Raw genomic sequence first — 14,169 nt, 5'->3', positions numbered from 1 at the left:
CCTAAGGTGTGTTGGAAAGGCAAACAGTCTGACCAAAGTAGGTTGTCTATCCATGCACTCGAGGGGTAACAGGACCGCCTCCATGCCCGGCCTTTGAAATGCGTGCCTGGCTGGGGCTGCAGCCCTGTTCTCAGGGGTTGGCTAGCCTTGTCCTCAGCTCTGCGTAGAGGGGTCGACCCCCTCCAGGGCCTAGGACCATTCGGGCAGGAAAGAATCCCACCTTCAGGCAGAGGTAAGAGCAGCCTGGGTGATCCCTTCATACTCGTGGCCCTTACTGTGCTGGGGAGAAAGGGACAACACGCTCAGTCCCTGGGCTTCTGGTATTTTCCACCTCAATAGAAGGAAGGCGCCATCTGTCTAAGGAGGAGTGTTCCTAGATTTGGGAAGCCCTAAAAAGGGTGGTGTGGCCATGAAGAAATCACACAGAGTAGCAAGTTATTGCCAAGGGAAGTGGTCGTGCAGGACCACGAGCCCACTGAGCACACCGAATGCGACACAGTCTCTGGACTGGTGGACTGAGCGCCGCCCCTCCACTGCACGGACACAGCTCACATTCACAGCAAGCCCAAGGGGGCAGAGACAGTTGACTTCTGCAATGACTTCCATGGCCCACAGAAAGTGTCATTGTTTAGACAAAGTCACCTGTTTCTGAACAGCAGCTGTTCTGCCTCCTCTCCACACAATACGACAGTACTTTTTGGTCACTCCTGCATTATCAGATTCCTCTTGGACCCTCACTTTGTCATCCAACCATATCACAGCAACGTAGGACCTCTACGGCAGCCAGGAGTAGGAAATGTTTAGTAGAAGGGGAAAAAAGGCAAACTTAAAAGAGAGAGGCTATGAATTAATTATTCTCTAAAACATTATATGTGGAGTGCCAATTGTTCTTTGATTGATCAATAGCAACTGCACCTGATACTCATTGTTTAATACACAGTTATCATCTGGGATATCTTCCTTGCTTTCCGAGACAGAATTGGTAAAGCGAAAGCCAAACATCCTAATGAAACATGGCCACAAACACAGGTACCATCAGAGGATCAAGGTCACTCAAAAGACTCTCGTTAGGAAGCACTTTCGAGATGGATGAGCCTGGTGCTTGTTTGTGTCACTGGAAGGGGACAATTGTCCAGCATCTTGAGAGTCTGAAGATGGCTCTGAGCAACTCAATTATTTGTGATAGAACTGCTTGAAGCAACTGCACGCAGCCGAGGAGGAGGCCTCTCAATATTGAATTTCCCGTGTCCCTGTACACAGCTATCCTCATGTGAACCAGTTTACCACGGCGACGCTGCATAAATCATGGCTGAGAAAGAGAAAGCATCCTGCGGAGGCCATTTTTAAGAAGGAACATTCTAGGAACCTGTGTGCTGGGGTTTGGGGTTAATTGAGTCCATTAGCATCTCATCTCTGCTCTACTGAAGATGACATTTCTGACAACATTACCGGCGAAGGTCCGCATACATAGGGACGTGGCCAGTGCTAGCTTGGCACCCACTATGACGTATGTTTGGGGTGAGAGAAAATTGAGAGACAATGACAAAAGGAGAGTGTCACAGTTTGGACGGGGAAGAAGAAGCAATCTTTTACTCGTCTGTCTGTTGTTCAAACCAAACTCGTTTGTTTCCCATGGACAGAGCCACGTGGGGGCCTTGTTATCCCTGGGAGCCGGGGTTGGGGGATGAGGGTGAGCAGCTGTGCTGACAGTGCTCACTGTTGCTGGCTCGGGTCCTTCTCAGCTCCGAGCCCAGGCTCTGCCCCAGGTTGCAGCAGCAGCAGCCACAGCAGCAGCAGCCAGATAGAGGACAGGATGTCTGCCTATGGGGCGATAGCTTCTCTGATGGCCGAGAGGGTCTCTTCCGGTCTGTCTGCAGGCTGCAGAGGACTCTTCATGTGACTCTCTGTCCCTCATTGAAAAGGGAGTGACTCCCCCACCTATTCACCCCAGAACTTCCCTCTGCTTCTTTTTCCAAAGGGCCTCTCTTTCCTGATGCCATCAGCTCCCTCTCCTCACAGACTCTATTCATCTCACACACGCAGTTCTCATGGTTAAGGGCACGTTTTACAACCTCCAGGCTACTGATGTTTGGGGCTGAATGACTCTTTGTTGTGAGCAACGTTCCTGTGCACTGCGCGATGTTCTACAGGGAAGCTGGCCCCTACTTGCTGGCCACACCCGCCCTCGCACCCCGTTGCCATTGTGACAACTAAAAATGTCTCCAGACATTGCTGAATGTCTCCTTGCCACCCAGCTGCCAGATTTAGCAAGTAAAAATACAGGGTGTGCAGTTCAATTCGGATTTCAGGTAAACAACTCCTAATGTTTTCGTCTACACATGGATGGACCTGTATGCCATCGTAGAACGCATTTGCTATTTATTTGAACTTCAGATTTAAGCGAGTGTCTGTGTTTCATCTGGCAACCCTTCTTAGGAGCCAACATGGCCTGGCTCGAGAACTACTAGGTTTATGTATTTCCACTCGGAGAGAGCAAAGGAATCAATCTCCCATTGCAACACGGCCGCTTCAGCAAGAGGAACGGTGAAGATGTACAATGGCCAACAAGCATGTGACAAAAATGCTCAACAAATGAAAACCGCAATGAGATACCACTCGACACCCCCTCGCATGGGTAGAATCAAATAGACGGATAATACTAAATGTTGGCAAGGAGGCGGGGCTGTTTGGAGAGCTGTCTCCAGACAAATTCTGCTCTTGGCCCTGCAGCAGACATTTCTCTGGGTGAACGAAGTGATGAGAGTTTGCTTTCCTGATATGGAGGCAAAAATATCCTGAGAACAAAACACAAACTAATGTTTTATAAAACCTCCATGGGCGTGGCAGATTCTCATTGCACTCTCTGCATCGGATTTTCCTTGCTTCCATCCATCATGCATGCTATTTAAATAGTGGTTTTTTGAGCCTCTGTTTCTGCAGTGTTTTTGTTGTGAAGAGTAAACGATAATGAACGTAAAGCACCCAGCACAGAGCCCGGATGCAAATAAAAGGTGGGTCAGTAGAGGTCAAGGACAGTTGTCCCTACGGCTGGGAATTCTCTGTGGCCATCGCGGATGGGCTCAACCTTCCATGAAAGACAATCGCAAACCAGTGAGGTTTGATCTGTACCATGTTTCATATATTTTACATGAAGGTGGATTGAAATAAGCTTTAACACTTTTTGAGAGTTTTGCCTTCCCCATGTTCAGCTCTGGGCCTCCCCTGGGAAGGGTGAGGGGAGGGTAAGAGGCATGACAGTACGTGGTCTAATGTTTATATTGTTAAAGGTCAGACCTGAGTCTGACCCAAGTGTGAAACATTTCCCCCTTTAGTTACTTCTTTCAAATGTATGTCCTTAAAGCGTTTCCCACAATTCTCCTCGGCCCTGTATTAATCAGTTACCACTTGCAAGATTAATGATCTTGTCTCGACTGGCATTAGCCGAAGCAGAGTTGCACATCATCAAAACAGCGTGAGAGATAATGTATTTAAAAAAATGCTAACTCTAAGGCTAGAGTGAATTCATGCTATTTAAAAAGCTGCAAGCCACTTTTTAATTGTAAAATAGCAGCAAGCCTTGTTAAAAACAAGAACAGTGTACAAATAAGAAAAATTATTAAAATCTACAGTTTCACTTCGTGTGGTTTTCTCAGCACAGTACAACAAACAAAGACGTTTTTGCTGGAGGCTTCCCTATCCATCCCTGTCTAGACTGTTTGCAGGAGACGGAGGCCTGGGGGCCCACTTGAACTTGCAGAACTCTTCTAGCGATTCGGGCTTAAATGACTTCTATAGCTGAAGACAGGAGGAAGCAAAGAGACAGGGAAAAGGGTGTGACACCAAGTGTGTGTCCTCATGATTCCAAAATGCATTTATTCAGTGCAGGATAATTTATCAAAAACAATCCTTTACACTTAATCTTACTAAGCTTCTACAGTGTTCAAGGCCCGAGGTGATCCTGGGTAAGTAAAGAAGCCTGTGGATTACATTCATTTTTTTTTTTCCTAATTGGTTGGGCTGCCATCGTATACCTAGCGGACTAAGAGAACAGAAGGTAAAGAGGGAGTCGGGTAATTTTCCATCGATAGCAATTCTAATAACTTGAAAACTAGCTCTTCAAAACGGAAAACGTGAAAGATTTTGAGCAAGGGTTTATTCTTCCGTTTGGATGTTCTCCAAACAGAAATGATATAAGAACAGCAGTATTTGCAGTGATCTCTTCTGTGGTAAGCAATTCCAGTTTATTTTACGTAGTAGCTGGTCCTGTCTAACACTAACAGTAGAAAAGCATGAGGAGAGTATCGCATCGCATCCCGCCTTGAGGCAGGTGGAAGTCTGAATCACCCAGAACAGATGTCCTTTCTCACCTGAAAGATCTCAGGGAGGAATACACAGCTTAAGTAGATGAGCAAGAGGTTTCCAACAGGAATTTACTTCAATTCTAACCCATCCTTCAATCTTGCCTGACTCCCCAAATGACCCGGATTTATGATGTTATCCACACAACTAAGTTAAGGGAGGGAAAACAGGAACATGGACAGTCAGACTTCAAGCTTTCTGTTGCTAAAAATGACATTCCAAAATGACACAATGCTGCATATCAAACTTATTTAATTTTTTAAAAAATTTTAAAAATTCGAAACCTGGCTGGCGTAGCTCAGTGGATTGAGCGTGGGCTTCGAACCAAAGCGTCGCAGGTTCGATTCCCAGTCAGGGCACATGCCTGGGTTGCAGGCCATGGCCCCCAGCAACCACATATTCATGTTTCTCTCTCTCTCTCTTTCTCCTTCCCTTCCCTCTATAAAAATAAATAAATACAAATCTTTAAAAAAAGAGAAATATAATTTTTAAAAAATTAAAAAAATTCCAATTTATGTAGGGTGGTTTTGCTTCAGGTTCTCCATGGCTAGTTTTTATTATGCTTCTCTTAGATGACCAATTTTCACCCTTTTTCATCTCACAGAATGCATAAACTAATTACTAAAATTCTGTGGGGCACCAAATAATGTTATTTTTTTGCTGATATGACAAATAAAATGGGTACAATTTTGAGTCATTCGTACAGGACGGTTGTCACTTTTGATATGTTGACTGTTGTCATGTTTTAAAAATCCACACCTGAGGACATTCTTTCAATGCTTTTAGAGAGAGAGGAAGGGAGAGAGAGAAACATCCATGCGAGAGAGAAGCATCAGCTGGTTGCTTCCAAATGTTCCAGGACTGGGGATCGTGCGCGCTTGGCCCCAGACCAGGGATTGGGAATTGAACCCACAACCTAGAATGTGAGCAGTAATCAAACCTGCAACCTTTTGGTTACCAGATGACACTCCAACTAAGCTGAGCCACACAGGCCAGGGCTGCTATTCTCATTTTTGAATTTGACAGTCTAAGGCCAAAGTGTCAGTGCCCTTGACTCAACAGTCAGGTATAGCATGTTTTAAAAATTCTTGGGGCACAGCAGTTGAAAATCGCTGTCTTAGGTGATACGGTAATGCTAATATGGCTGATTGCTTGTATACTACCCAATGTATAAATATAACAGGTATATCATTTAATAATACTTAAGTATATTAATATTTAATTTCTAAAGTGCTTTTTAGCATATACGGAACCTCTCCATATTTTATTCATTTAATCCTCAGCAGCCTTCTAAGGTATGTCTGACAACCCAAGCTGTGCAGATAAAGAAAGTTAAAAGACTCAGCCCAATCACTCAGCTGGAGAGCCTCAGCGCTGCCCTAATCCGGTGAGAAAAGAGGGAGGACAGGGAATATATACAATGCAGTCACTTTAACCAGGCTGCTAAAATGATGAACACGATGAAGGTTGAGGCATGAGGAGAGACTCCATTCTCGCTCTAGCTGGCCTGGGGGCGCACACTGTGAACCTCCCGGCTCTGCGTCAATGCCCGGATGTACACCTGCACCTGCAGGCGGCCCTCTGGTTATCACTGATGACCTCACTACCCCAGCCACCTGGGAGCCCCCAAAAACTCACGCGCTCACCCACCTGACCTGCACTAGCCAGCCCACAGGACTGACCAGACCCCCTGGCGCCCGACACCTGACTGATGACCCTCCTGGACCAGTCCCAGGGCTAAGAGTGCAGGGCCCAGCCTTCCCAAAAACGCACTGTGCACAATACGATCTCTTAACTCCCCTTTCTTCTTGGGAACACTTCTGGGTTTGGGCCTAGCCGTGGTGCCAGTTTGCAAACTCCACGACCCTTGCCTAAGTCTCTCATTTATTCCTAGCAGAGCCTCTAGACTCTTTGTGAGTTCATTCGACACGAGGGCGTAGCAAACTAGCCCCCTGGGGGCTAAATTCAGGCAGTCACGTGTTTATGTATCACTCTCAAGCTATGAATGGTTTTAACATGATGAAATGGGTTTTAAAAATAAAAAAGAATATTCTATGACGTAAAAATTATACGTAATTCTATTTTGGTGTCCATGAATAGCGTTGTGTTAGAATGCAGCATGCCCGTTTATGTATGTCTGATCTCGATCTGCTTTTGTTCTACAATGGCAGGGTTGACTTATTGAGAAAAGACACCATAGAGCCCTGGAACACTAAAATATTTACGATTTGGCCCGTAACAGAAAGTGTTGATTAATTCCTGTTATAGTCCAACCTTAAACAGTACCTTTGGATGCCTGGTACTGGATGGGAATACGGAAAACAATAATAAAAAGATCGCTCTTCGAAACATGGCATTGACCTTATCATTTTTGCAAACATGCAGTCAGACCCACGAGCGGGCTTCACAAATACAGTCATGAACTTTTGAAGATAAGAGAGCACAGGGTACACAGTGCCTATTGTCACTGGGTGTTCCCAAATGTTATAGACACGTATTAATTATTTAAAGCCTTAAAAAAGAAACATATCAATGCAATTTCATCAATATTTCAGGAAACATAATGGAATTTTTAGTATGTAAATCTATTTATTGGAACTTTTATTTTTTAAGATTTTATTTATTTATTTTTAGCGAGGGAAGGGAGGAAGAGAGAGAGAGAGAGAGAGAGAGAGAGAGAGAGAGAGAAACATTAATGTGCAGTTGCTGGGGGTCATGGCCTGCAACCCAGGCATGTGCCCTGGCTGGGAATCGAACCTGCAACACTTTGGTTCCCAGCCTGCACTCAATCTACTGAGCTACGCCAGCCAGGGTAAGGAACTTTTTTAAAAAAACTGAATTTATTGAGTGCCATTGGTTCACAGAACCATACAGGTTTGAAGTGTACGACTCAATAAAACATCATCTACACACCGCATCATGCATCCATCGTCCCAAGCAAAGTCTCTCTCCGTCTGCATTCCCCACCCCCGCTTTCCCCTCCTCCACCTACTCCCCGGTCCCCTTTCCCTCTGGCTATCACCACCCTGCTGTCTGTGTCTATGTGTTACATACAATATATGTGGGGTTTTATGCTTAATCCCTTTACCTTGTTTCATTCGATCCCCCCACCCCCATCCCCTGTGACACCTGTCAGTCTGTTCCATGTATCTCTTGGCTTCTTTGTGAGTGTTATTTTATAGGGATAATTAAGTACGCACATTTTAGTAACCTTAACCCTCTCCCCACCTCTCACCGTATTCCACTGGCTGCTTCTGAGTTGCCCCTCGTCTTACACTCTCTTCTCAGAAAAATTTTATTTGCCCCCATTTGCCCTAGCAACGACACAAATAGCGCATTCAGGAAATGTGACATGACAATGGTTTTGTGGATCTGAAAGTGACTACTTGTTTCATTCTGACATGCAGGAGCTCCTGCCCTGCAACCCTGCCACGTCAGCCTCTGCCCAGGCCAGTAGCATCTTTCATCACTTTGCCCTTTGCAGATACCTTCGTGGTACAGTGTGGTGTCTGCAGTGTAGCGCAGTGTGGGGTAGGGTATCTGAGCTGCTACACGGATCATTTTACGGAAATGTAATTGTACGGAGATGTAAGCAGTGCCCTTTTGAAAAGCAGAAGTCTTTCATTTTGAAGTTCATTTTTTCTTCCTTTTTTGGTTATAACTTTTTGTGGCCTCTCTAAGAGATCTTTACCAATCTCAAGGTTACAGAGATATTCTTCTGTGTTTATTTTAGAAGCTTTATAATTTTAGCATTCACATTTAGGTCTATGATTCATCTTGACTTCACGTTTTGCACGTGATGTAAGAGCCAAAGTTCTCATTTTTCAAAATGTGTACATCTAGTGGTTGTAGTGCCATTGATTGAAGAGGCATTTTTAATTCCTGTTGTTTAGATGAAGAAACCAAGACGGCCCTGGCTGGCGTAGCTCAGTGGGTTGAGCGCGGGCTGTGAACCAAAGCATCGCAGGTTCGATTCCCAGCCAGGGCACATGCCTGGGTTGCAGGCCACGGCCCCCAGCAACCGCACATGGATGTTTCTCTCTCTCTCTCTCTGTCTCCCTCCCTTCCCTCTCTAAAAAGAAATAAATAAAATCTAAAAAAAAAAGGAAAAAAAAGAAACCAAGACTTGCAAAAGCCAAGCATTTTGCTCCAGGTACTTGCGACTCCACAATCCATGCTCGTTTTCTCCCACCAACGGCACTTTTTATATCAACTGTAAAGATGACAGAACATCACCATTTCCTCCCATGCTGCCTATCCTCTTGCTCCTAAGCAGACAAGAGTCGCACACCCCTCCCTGTCTCGCTGGTGCATTTCTCTCTCACGTGTGGCAAACCCCATTCCCATGACCAAGTCTCTAAATCTGGCTGTGACGATCTTTCAACATTTATAGAATCTTAAATTCAGTGAAAGAAAAAAAGGGAAAAAAAACCCCACTGAAGACACTGTCAGTCAAGAAAATGAGTGTCTTGATGTGAGAGATGAGGTTGGCAGATACGAATTAGACATTAACAATCTTCCACGGAGATCACGTTAACTCATACAGCTGCCAGGGACAGAACACTCAAGCAATGGGGGAGGCAGCATTCTCAGGATTTTCAGACCCTAAGATTCTGTCTGTGGATGCACGTGCTGACCCTAGGGTGGGAGAGCCTGCAGTAACAGTCAGGCCTGTCGCATAAGCAGACCCCTTGGCCCCAGTGCAATCACCCAGAGAAACGACGCAAACGAGGCCCTTGAAATTGTATGGTAGCGCAGAGTTGTTAGATGTCTGACCAGGTCATCCAGAATATGACAAGCATAGAAAGGTAATGACTCCTATAGAGAACTTATGTTCTATCTGAACTTCTGTTCTATTCCCGTAAATTCTGTAGAATTTAGGGGACCCCTGAACATACATGCTTGGACTTCATCTGAGTGACACCTCCTAGTTAAGATGGAGCGAAGGACAGAATAGCAAATTTTGCCATATATCATGCATATCATTTTTGCCCAGATTTTTGAACTGGGAAAAATAAGGATGCACATTATACACGGGTAGTACAATTTCTGTGTCTAATTCTTTTATTTATGCTTATGTGTTAAAAGTGTAACTAGAAAGCAATAAAAATACCCGTACAAAATAATACCCTGGAACACAATAATCAGTTTTGTTTCTAAATATAAGTAAATAAATAATTGAATTAAAAAATCAAAACACAAGATTTTGTTTCCTGAAAGTTTGGGCCAGAAACGTGGGTGCACGTTATACATGGCAAAATACGGTAATCCAAGCAATCAATGTTCTCATCTGTTTGTTCCTTCAAAATGAGGTCTTAAGAGCATAAGGGGGGTGAGGGAAGGGAGGGAAGCCTTCCCTAGTAGCTGTAAACTAGCAAAGCCACATCTTGGTTCCAGCAGCGTCTCCTCAGTCTCCCTGGTCTGTATGAGATCACACAGGCCGGGGAGGCCAAGGACTATACCCTTGGCCAGTGCAGTGGAGTTGCCCTGACTAGGGTTGCTTTACCATACGTGGCTTCCCATAGGCAGCTCTTGTATTCTATCCCACGCCTGAATAAACGTGGCTAATTTGTAAAACACTATCTATATTATATATCATAGGAACCTTATTTGGTGGTCATTATCCGTGTGTTCCTATGTTCTTAGCTCTAAAGACTAACATTCCTCATTGTTGTGACCAAGCGATACATTTGATTGCACGGGATTACACGTCTGCAATGAGCTTTCCCATTAGAGCTATGCTCCCTAATGGATTTCTTCTTTTCCATGCAGTTTTGTTGGCCACGCTGGTCACGAGTTCTTAGGACTCCAGTGAAAGAGCTCCAGGAATGGAGACAGAGATATTCAGGTCTCATATCGGGAAGACAAAAGCCATTTCGTTGTGTAAGAGCTTCCCATTTTGTACTCGGTTTCCCTGGTTACAGTCAATATCTTGGGTTAATGGATGCGAAGGCTTGAGACTCTTGCAATATGCTGACCTTTTTGATCGATACATTTAGCTTCAGGCAGTTATTTGCACAATCAATTTTCTATGCCTACTCTTCAGCATCCTCTCTGTCAAACGTTTGGCTGTATTAGGTTAGAGCCTTCTTTCCTCATCAATACACCAACCTGGCAGGCCAGCCTGCAAGGCATGGTTACATGAAACAATTATTTTAACCTTGGTGGCTTGAAATTTCACCAGTCATTCCCAACTCTACTCACATTTTAAACGTCTGCTCTTAAAAAGCTACCTACAGGAAAACAATGTCCTTAGGAAAACGTGGTCTAGGCAATATAGCTATTCTTAGATAAGCAAGATGTTTCATTATGGTCGAGGCTGATTGACCTATGTCTCACATAGACACATAGTGTAGGAGAAACCCTTATGAATTAATGACTAGCATGGATTTTTCTCTCACTCCCCACCCCTTTATTTCAGTGTTTGAAATCTCAACTGCTAATAGAACAGCTTATCATGATGGAAGCAGATTTTACACCCTGAAGTGTTTAACCTTGAATTTTCTCAATGCATCCTAAAATACAGCAGTTTTGGTTTCCGTGGCCTTTAAGGGCCATTGGTCGTTTTTGTTCTGGTAAAAAAAAAAAAAAAAGTACATGGATTTGGAAACTTGTAGTCTGAAGGTCTTGGACAAGCTACTTCAATTCAGAAACTATTCACTTACTCCCTTCAACTGAAGTTTTAACATCTGGAAAATATTAACTTATTCGTGACACTGCATGGAATGCCTACACAGCGTATCTTATAGAACATTAAAAATTTCACTGAGGGATGCCCTTACAATTTTGCGGATCAGTCTTTGTTACACCACCAGATGGAAAGAATGGTGGTAAACAAAGCACACCAGTTGTCACTAACGCATTTTTCTAAGTAGGAACTGATGGAATGGATCCTGCTTCGAAATACACATTGCGTTGCAAATGTTTGCCGAGTTCTTATGTCTGCTTTCCCAGGCAATTCAATGAAACACAAGTAAGATGAGAACGTAATGATCCTGTGGACATCTGAGACATTTTAATATTTTTTAAAGATTTTATTTATTTATTTATTTTTAGAGAAAAGAGAAGGGAGGGAGAAGGAGAGGGAGAGAAACATCTATGTGTGGTCGCCTCTCACACGCCCCCCTACTGGGCACTCTGGCCTGCAACCCAGGCATGTGCCCTGACTGGGAATCAAACCGGTGATCCTTTGGTTCTCAGGCCAGCACTCAATCCACTGAGCCACACCAGTCAGGGCTAATATATATATTTTTTTATCCTCACCTGAGGATATTAGAGAGAGAGGAAGGAAGAGAGAAACATTGATGTTAGAAAGAAGCGTCAATCAGTTGCCTCCTGTATGTGCCTGCACTAGGGCACCCAGACCGGGAATCGAACCCACCACCCATGTATGGGCCCTGATCGGGACTTGAGCCTGCAACTTTTCAGTTACGGGACAACGCTCCAACCAACTGAAACACACCGGCCGCGGTGAGAGTTCAGGCGTTTTAGAAACCACTGAAATGTTGTGCGTAAGATGGGAGAGATCATCAGGGCTTAAAGGTGGGTGGCAGGATATTGGGAAAATCATGGCTGGGCCCAGTCACAGAGGAACTAGCGAACGAGGAAGACAAAATGAAGGCAGAGAGCCGTTTCCTAAAAATATTCCATAGGGAAAGAATGAAATCACAGGAAAAGAGCAGATATCCAGTTCCCAGGACTACAACGAGGCAGCCAAGCAAAACAGAGTCTGTGCACTCTCTCTGACTAGAGACTTGAGTTTTCCAGAAGATGCAGCAACACAGAATGTACACTCAGATGCCGATGATTCTGTCAGCTCTTTGGGAGGCTGTTAACAACCAGTATTTGGATGGTGTTTTTTTGTTGTTTTTGTTTTTTTTTTACCTCACCCACCACGTGAAGTAGGCATTGTCTACCCATTATGGACTCAGAAAGGTGAATTGCTTTAAATGTCACTCTGAGACTGCTTGTTGCCCTACCTAATACTGATTCTTCTTCTTAGTCAAAGGGTCCTGATATTTTTCAGGGTGGTAAACCAACTAAAAGAGTATATTTCCCAGCCACCTGTGGCCAGATAACCACATTCTGGCCAATCTGAAAGCTGTTGGGTGGCACTTTCAGAAAGGCTCCTAAAAAAAGGATGGAGTTTGCCTCTTTTGCTTTCCTCCTTCTACCTTCTTCTCCCATGGAATGTGGATGTGATGGCTGGAGCTGGAGCAGTCATCTTGTGATAGTGAGGATGAAAGCCATGCATGTAAGGAAATACTGAAGCAGAGAGGACTCTGATGGTCCAGTGACTTGCTTAAGCCACCACACCAGTCTGGACTAAGTACCCCTGGACTTTTCAACAGGAGAAGATAATCCCTGGGTGCTATGCCAAATCAAGTGACTAATCAGAACTGAGTCACATAGCCAGGACTTCCATAAGCAGGACTTTGAAATATTCCAGACATCTGACTTTTTGTTCTTTCAATCTAGACAGATGCGCAGGCAGATCTTTCAAAGATGGTGTTTACATGCGGCAATAATCAAGGTCTAACACCAATCAAATAGTCTCTCAAATACTTTTGGGGGAACACAGAAGTTGCTGGTCTTACAAGAGTCATGCGGTACAAAATCGTTTTTATGTTCTTGTTTCTTGGTTTGGAGGTTGAAAAAGTTCGCACTTTCTCTTGTCTAGTTGAACATGTAAACAATTCCCTTGACTTATCTGCTGATGAGTCTCGTTGGAATTTTGCTCAGGTGGCTGCCCTGTGTGGGCTGTGTGAAATATCAGCATGGAGGAGGCCAACGCGGTCCTCTCACCCAGCCGACTAACACATGACTCACAGCATTCCAGTAAAAGTGGAGCCGGCCCGGCTGCCTAAACCTGACCCCTGAGTCATTTCCAGCAGCTGCAAGAGCCCAGTGCTGCCGCACGCATGTGTGCCGTACGCTAATCCTTTATAGACATAACTCATCCACGCCTGTGGGACGCGTGGTCTCTGAACTCTACCTTTGGAATGGGGTTGGAGGTATCAAGTTTGCAGGCTTGACACACCACTATGGGGGCTGTTTGCTTCTCTCTATGGCCCCATTCAATGCTTTATTACTTTTTTTTTTTGTATCACACGGCATTTATTTCCATACTCTTGGATGTTAAAAAGGTTCTTGGGCAGTTGAGTCACAAGGCACAAATCTGTGGTCACCTCTTCCTCTCACAGTAGCAAATTCTCAACTTGACCCTTGTTAGATGATCTCCAACAGGAATGCAGGAAGCTAATAACAGTCTCAATACCCTTATGTGATGCGCTGTCTGCTTTTATCTTTGCAGTAGGCTGTTCTCTCCCTCCATCACGTCCTTACAGTCCACAGTCCTATCTGAGTCATTAACCCTTTAACTCATTTCAGGAATATTCAGTGAGTGTTTCAATCTACAGTTTTGCAAGGCTGTTTTTTTCCTATATACATATCCACAAACATAACTAGCTACTCTTTCATATCAGCCTGCACTAATGGTACATTAGTAGCTCATGGGATTTAATAAGGATTATACAAGTTTCTGCCTATTTGTTTGTTTGTTTGTTTATTATTATCTCCAAAGGCTAAATAAAGAAAAGGCTTTTCTTTTTCTGATGTCACCTTTAAAAATTCAATCCACTAGCCCTGGCTGGCATAGCCCAGTGGATTGAGCATGGGCTGCGAACCAAAGTGTCGCAGGTTCGATTCCCAGTCAGGGCACCTGCCTGGGTTGCAGGCCATGAGCCCCCAGCAACCGCATATTGATGTTTCTTTCTCTCTCTCTATCTCTCTCCCTTCCTTCTCTAAAAA

Source organism: Phyllostomus discolor, chromosome X (assembly GCF_004126475.2).
Source record: "Phyllostomus discolor isolate MPI-MPIP mPhyDis1 chromosome X, mPhyDis1.pri.v3, whole genome shotgun sequence".
In the NCBI taxonomy this organism is placed as follows: Eukaryota; Metazoa; Chordata; class Mammalia; order Chiroptera; family Phyllostomidae; genus Phyllostomus; species Phyllostomus discolor.
Note: the sequence above shows the minus strand (reverse complement) of the source record.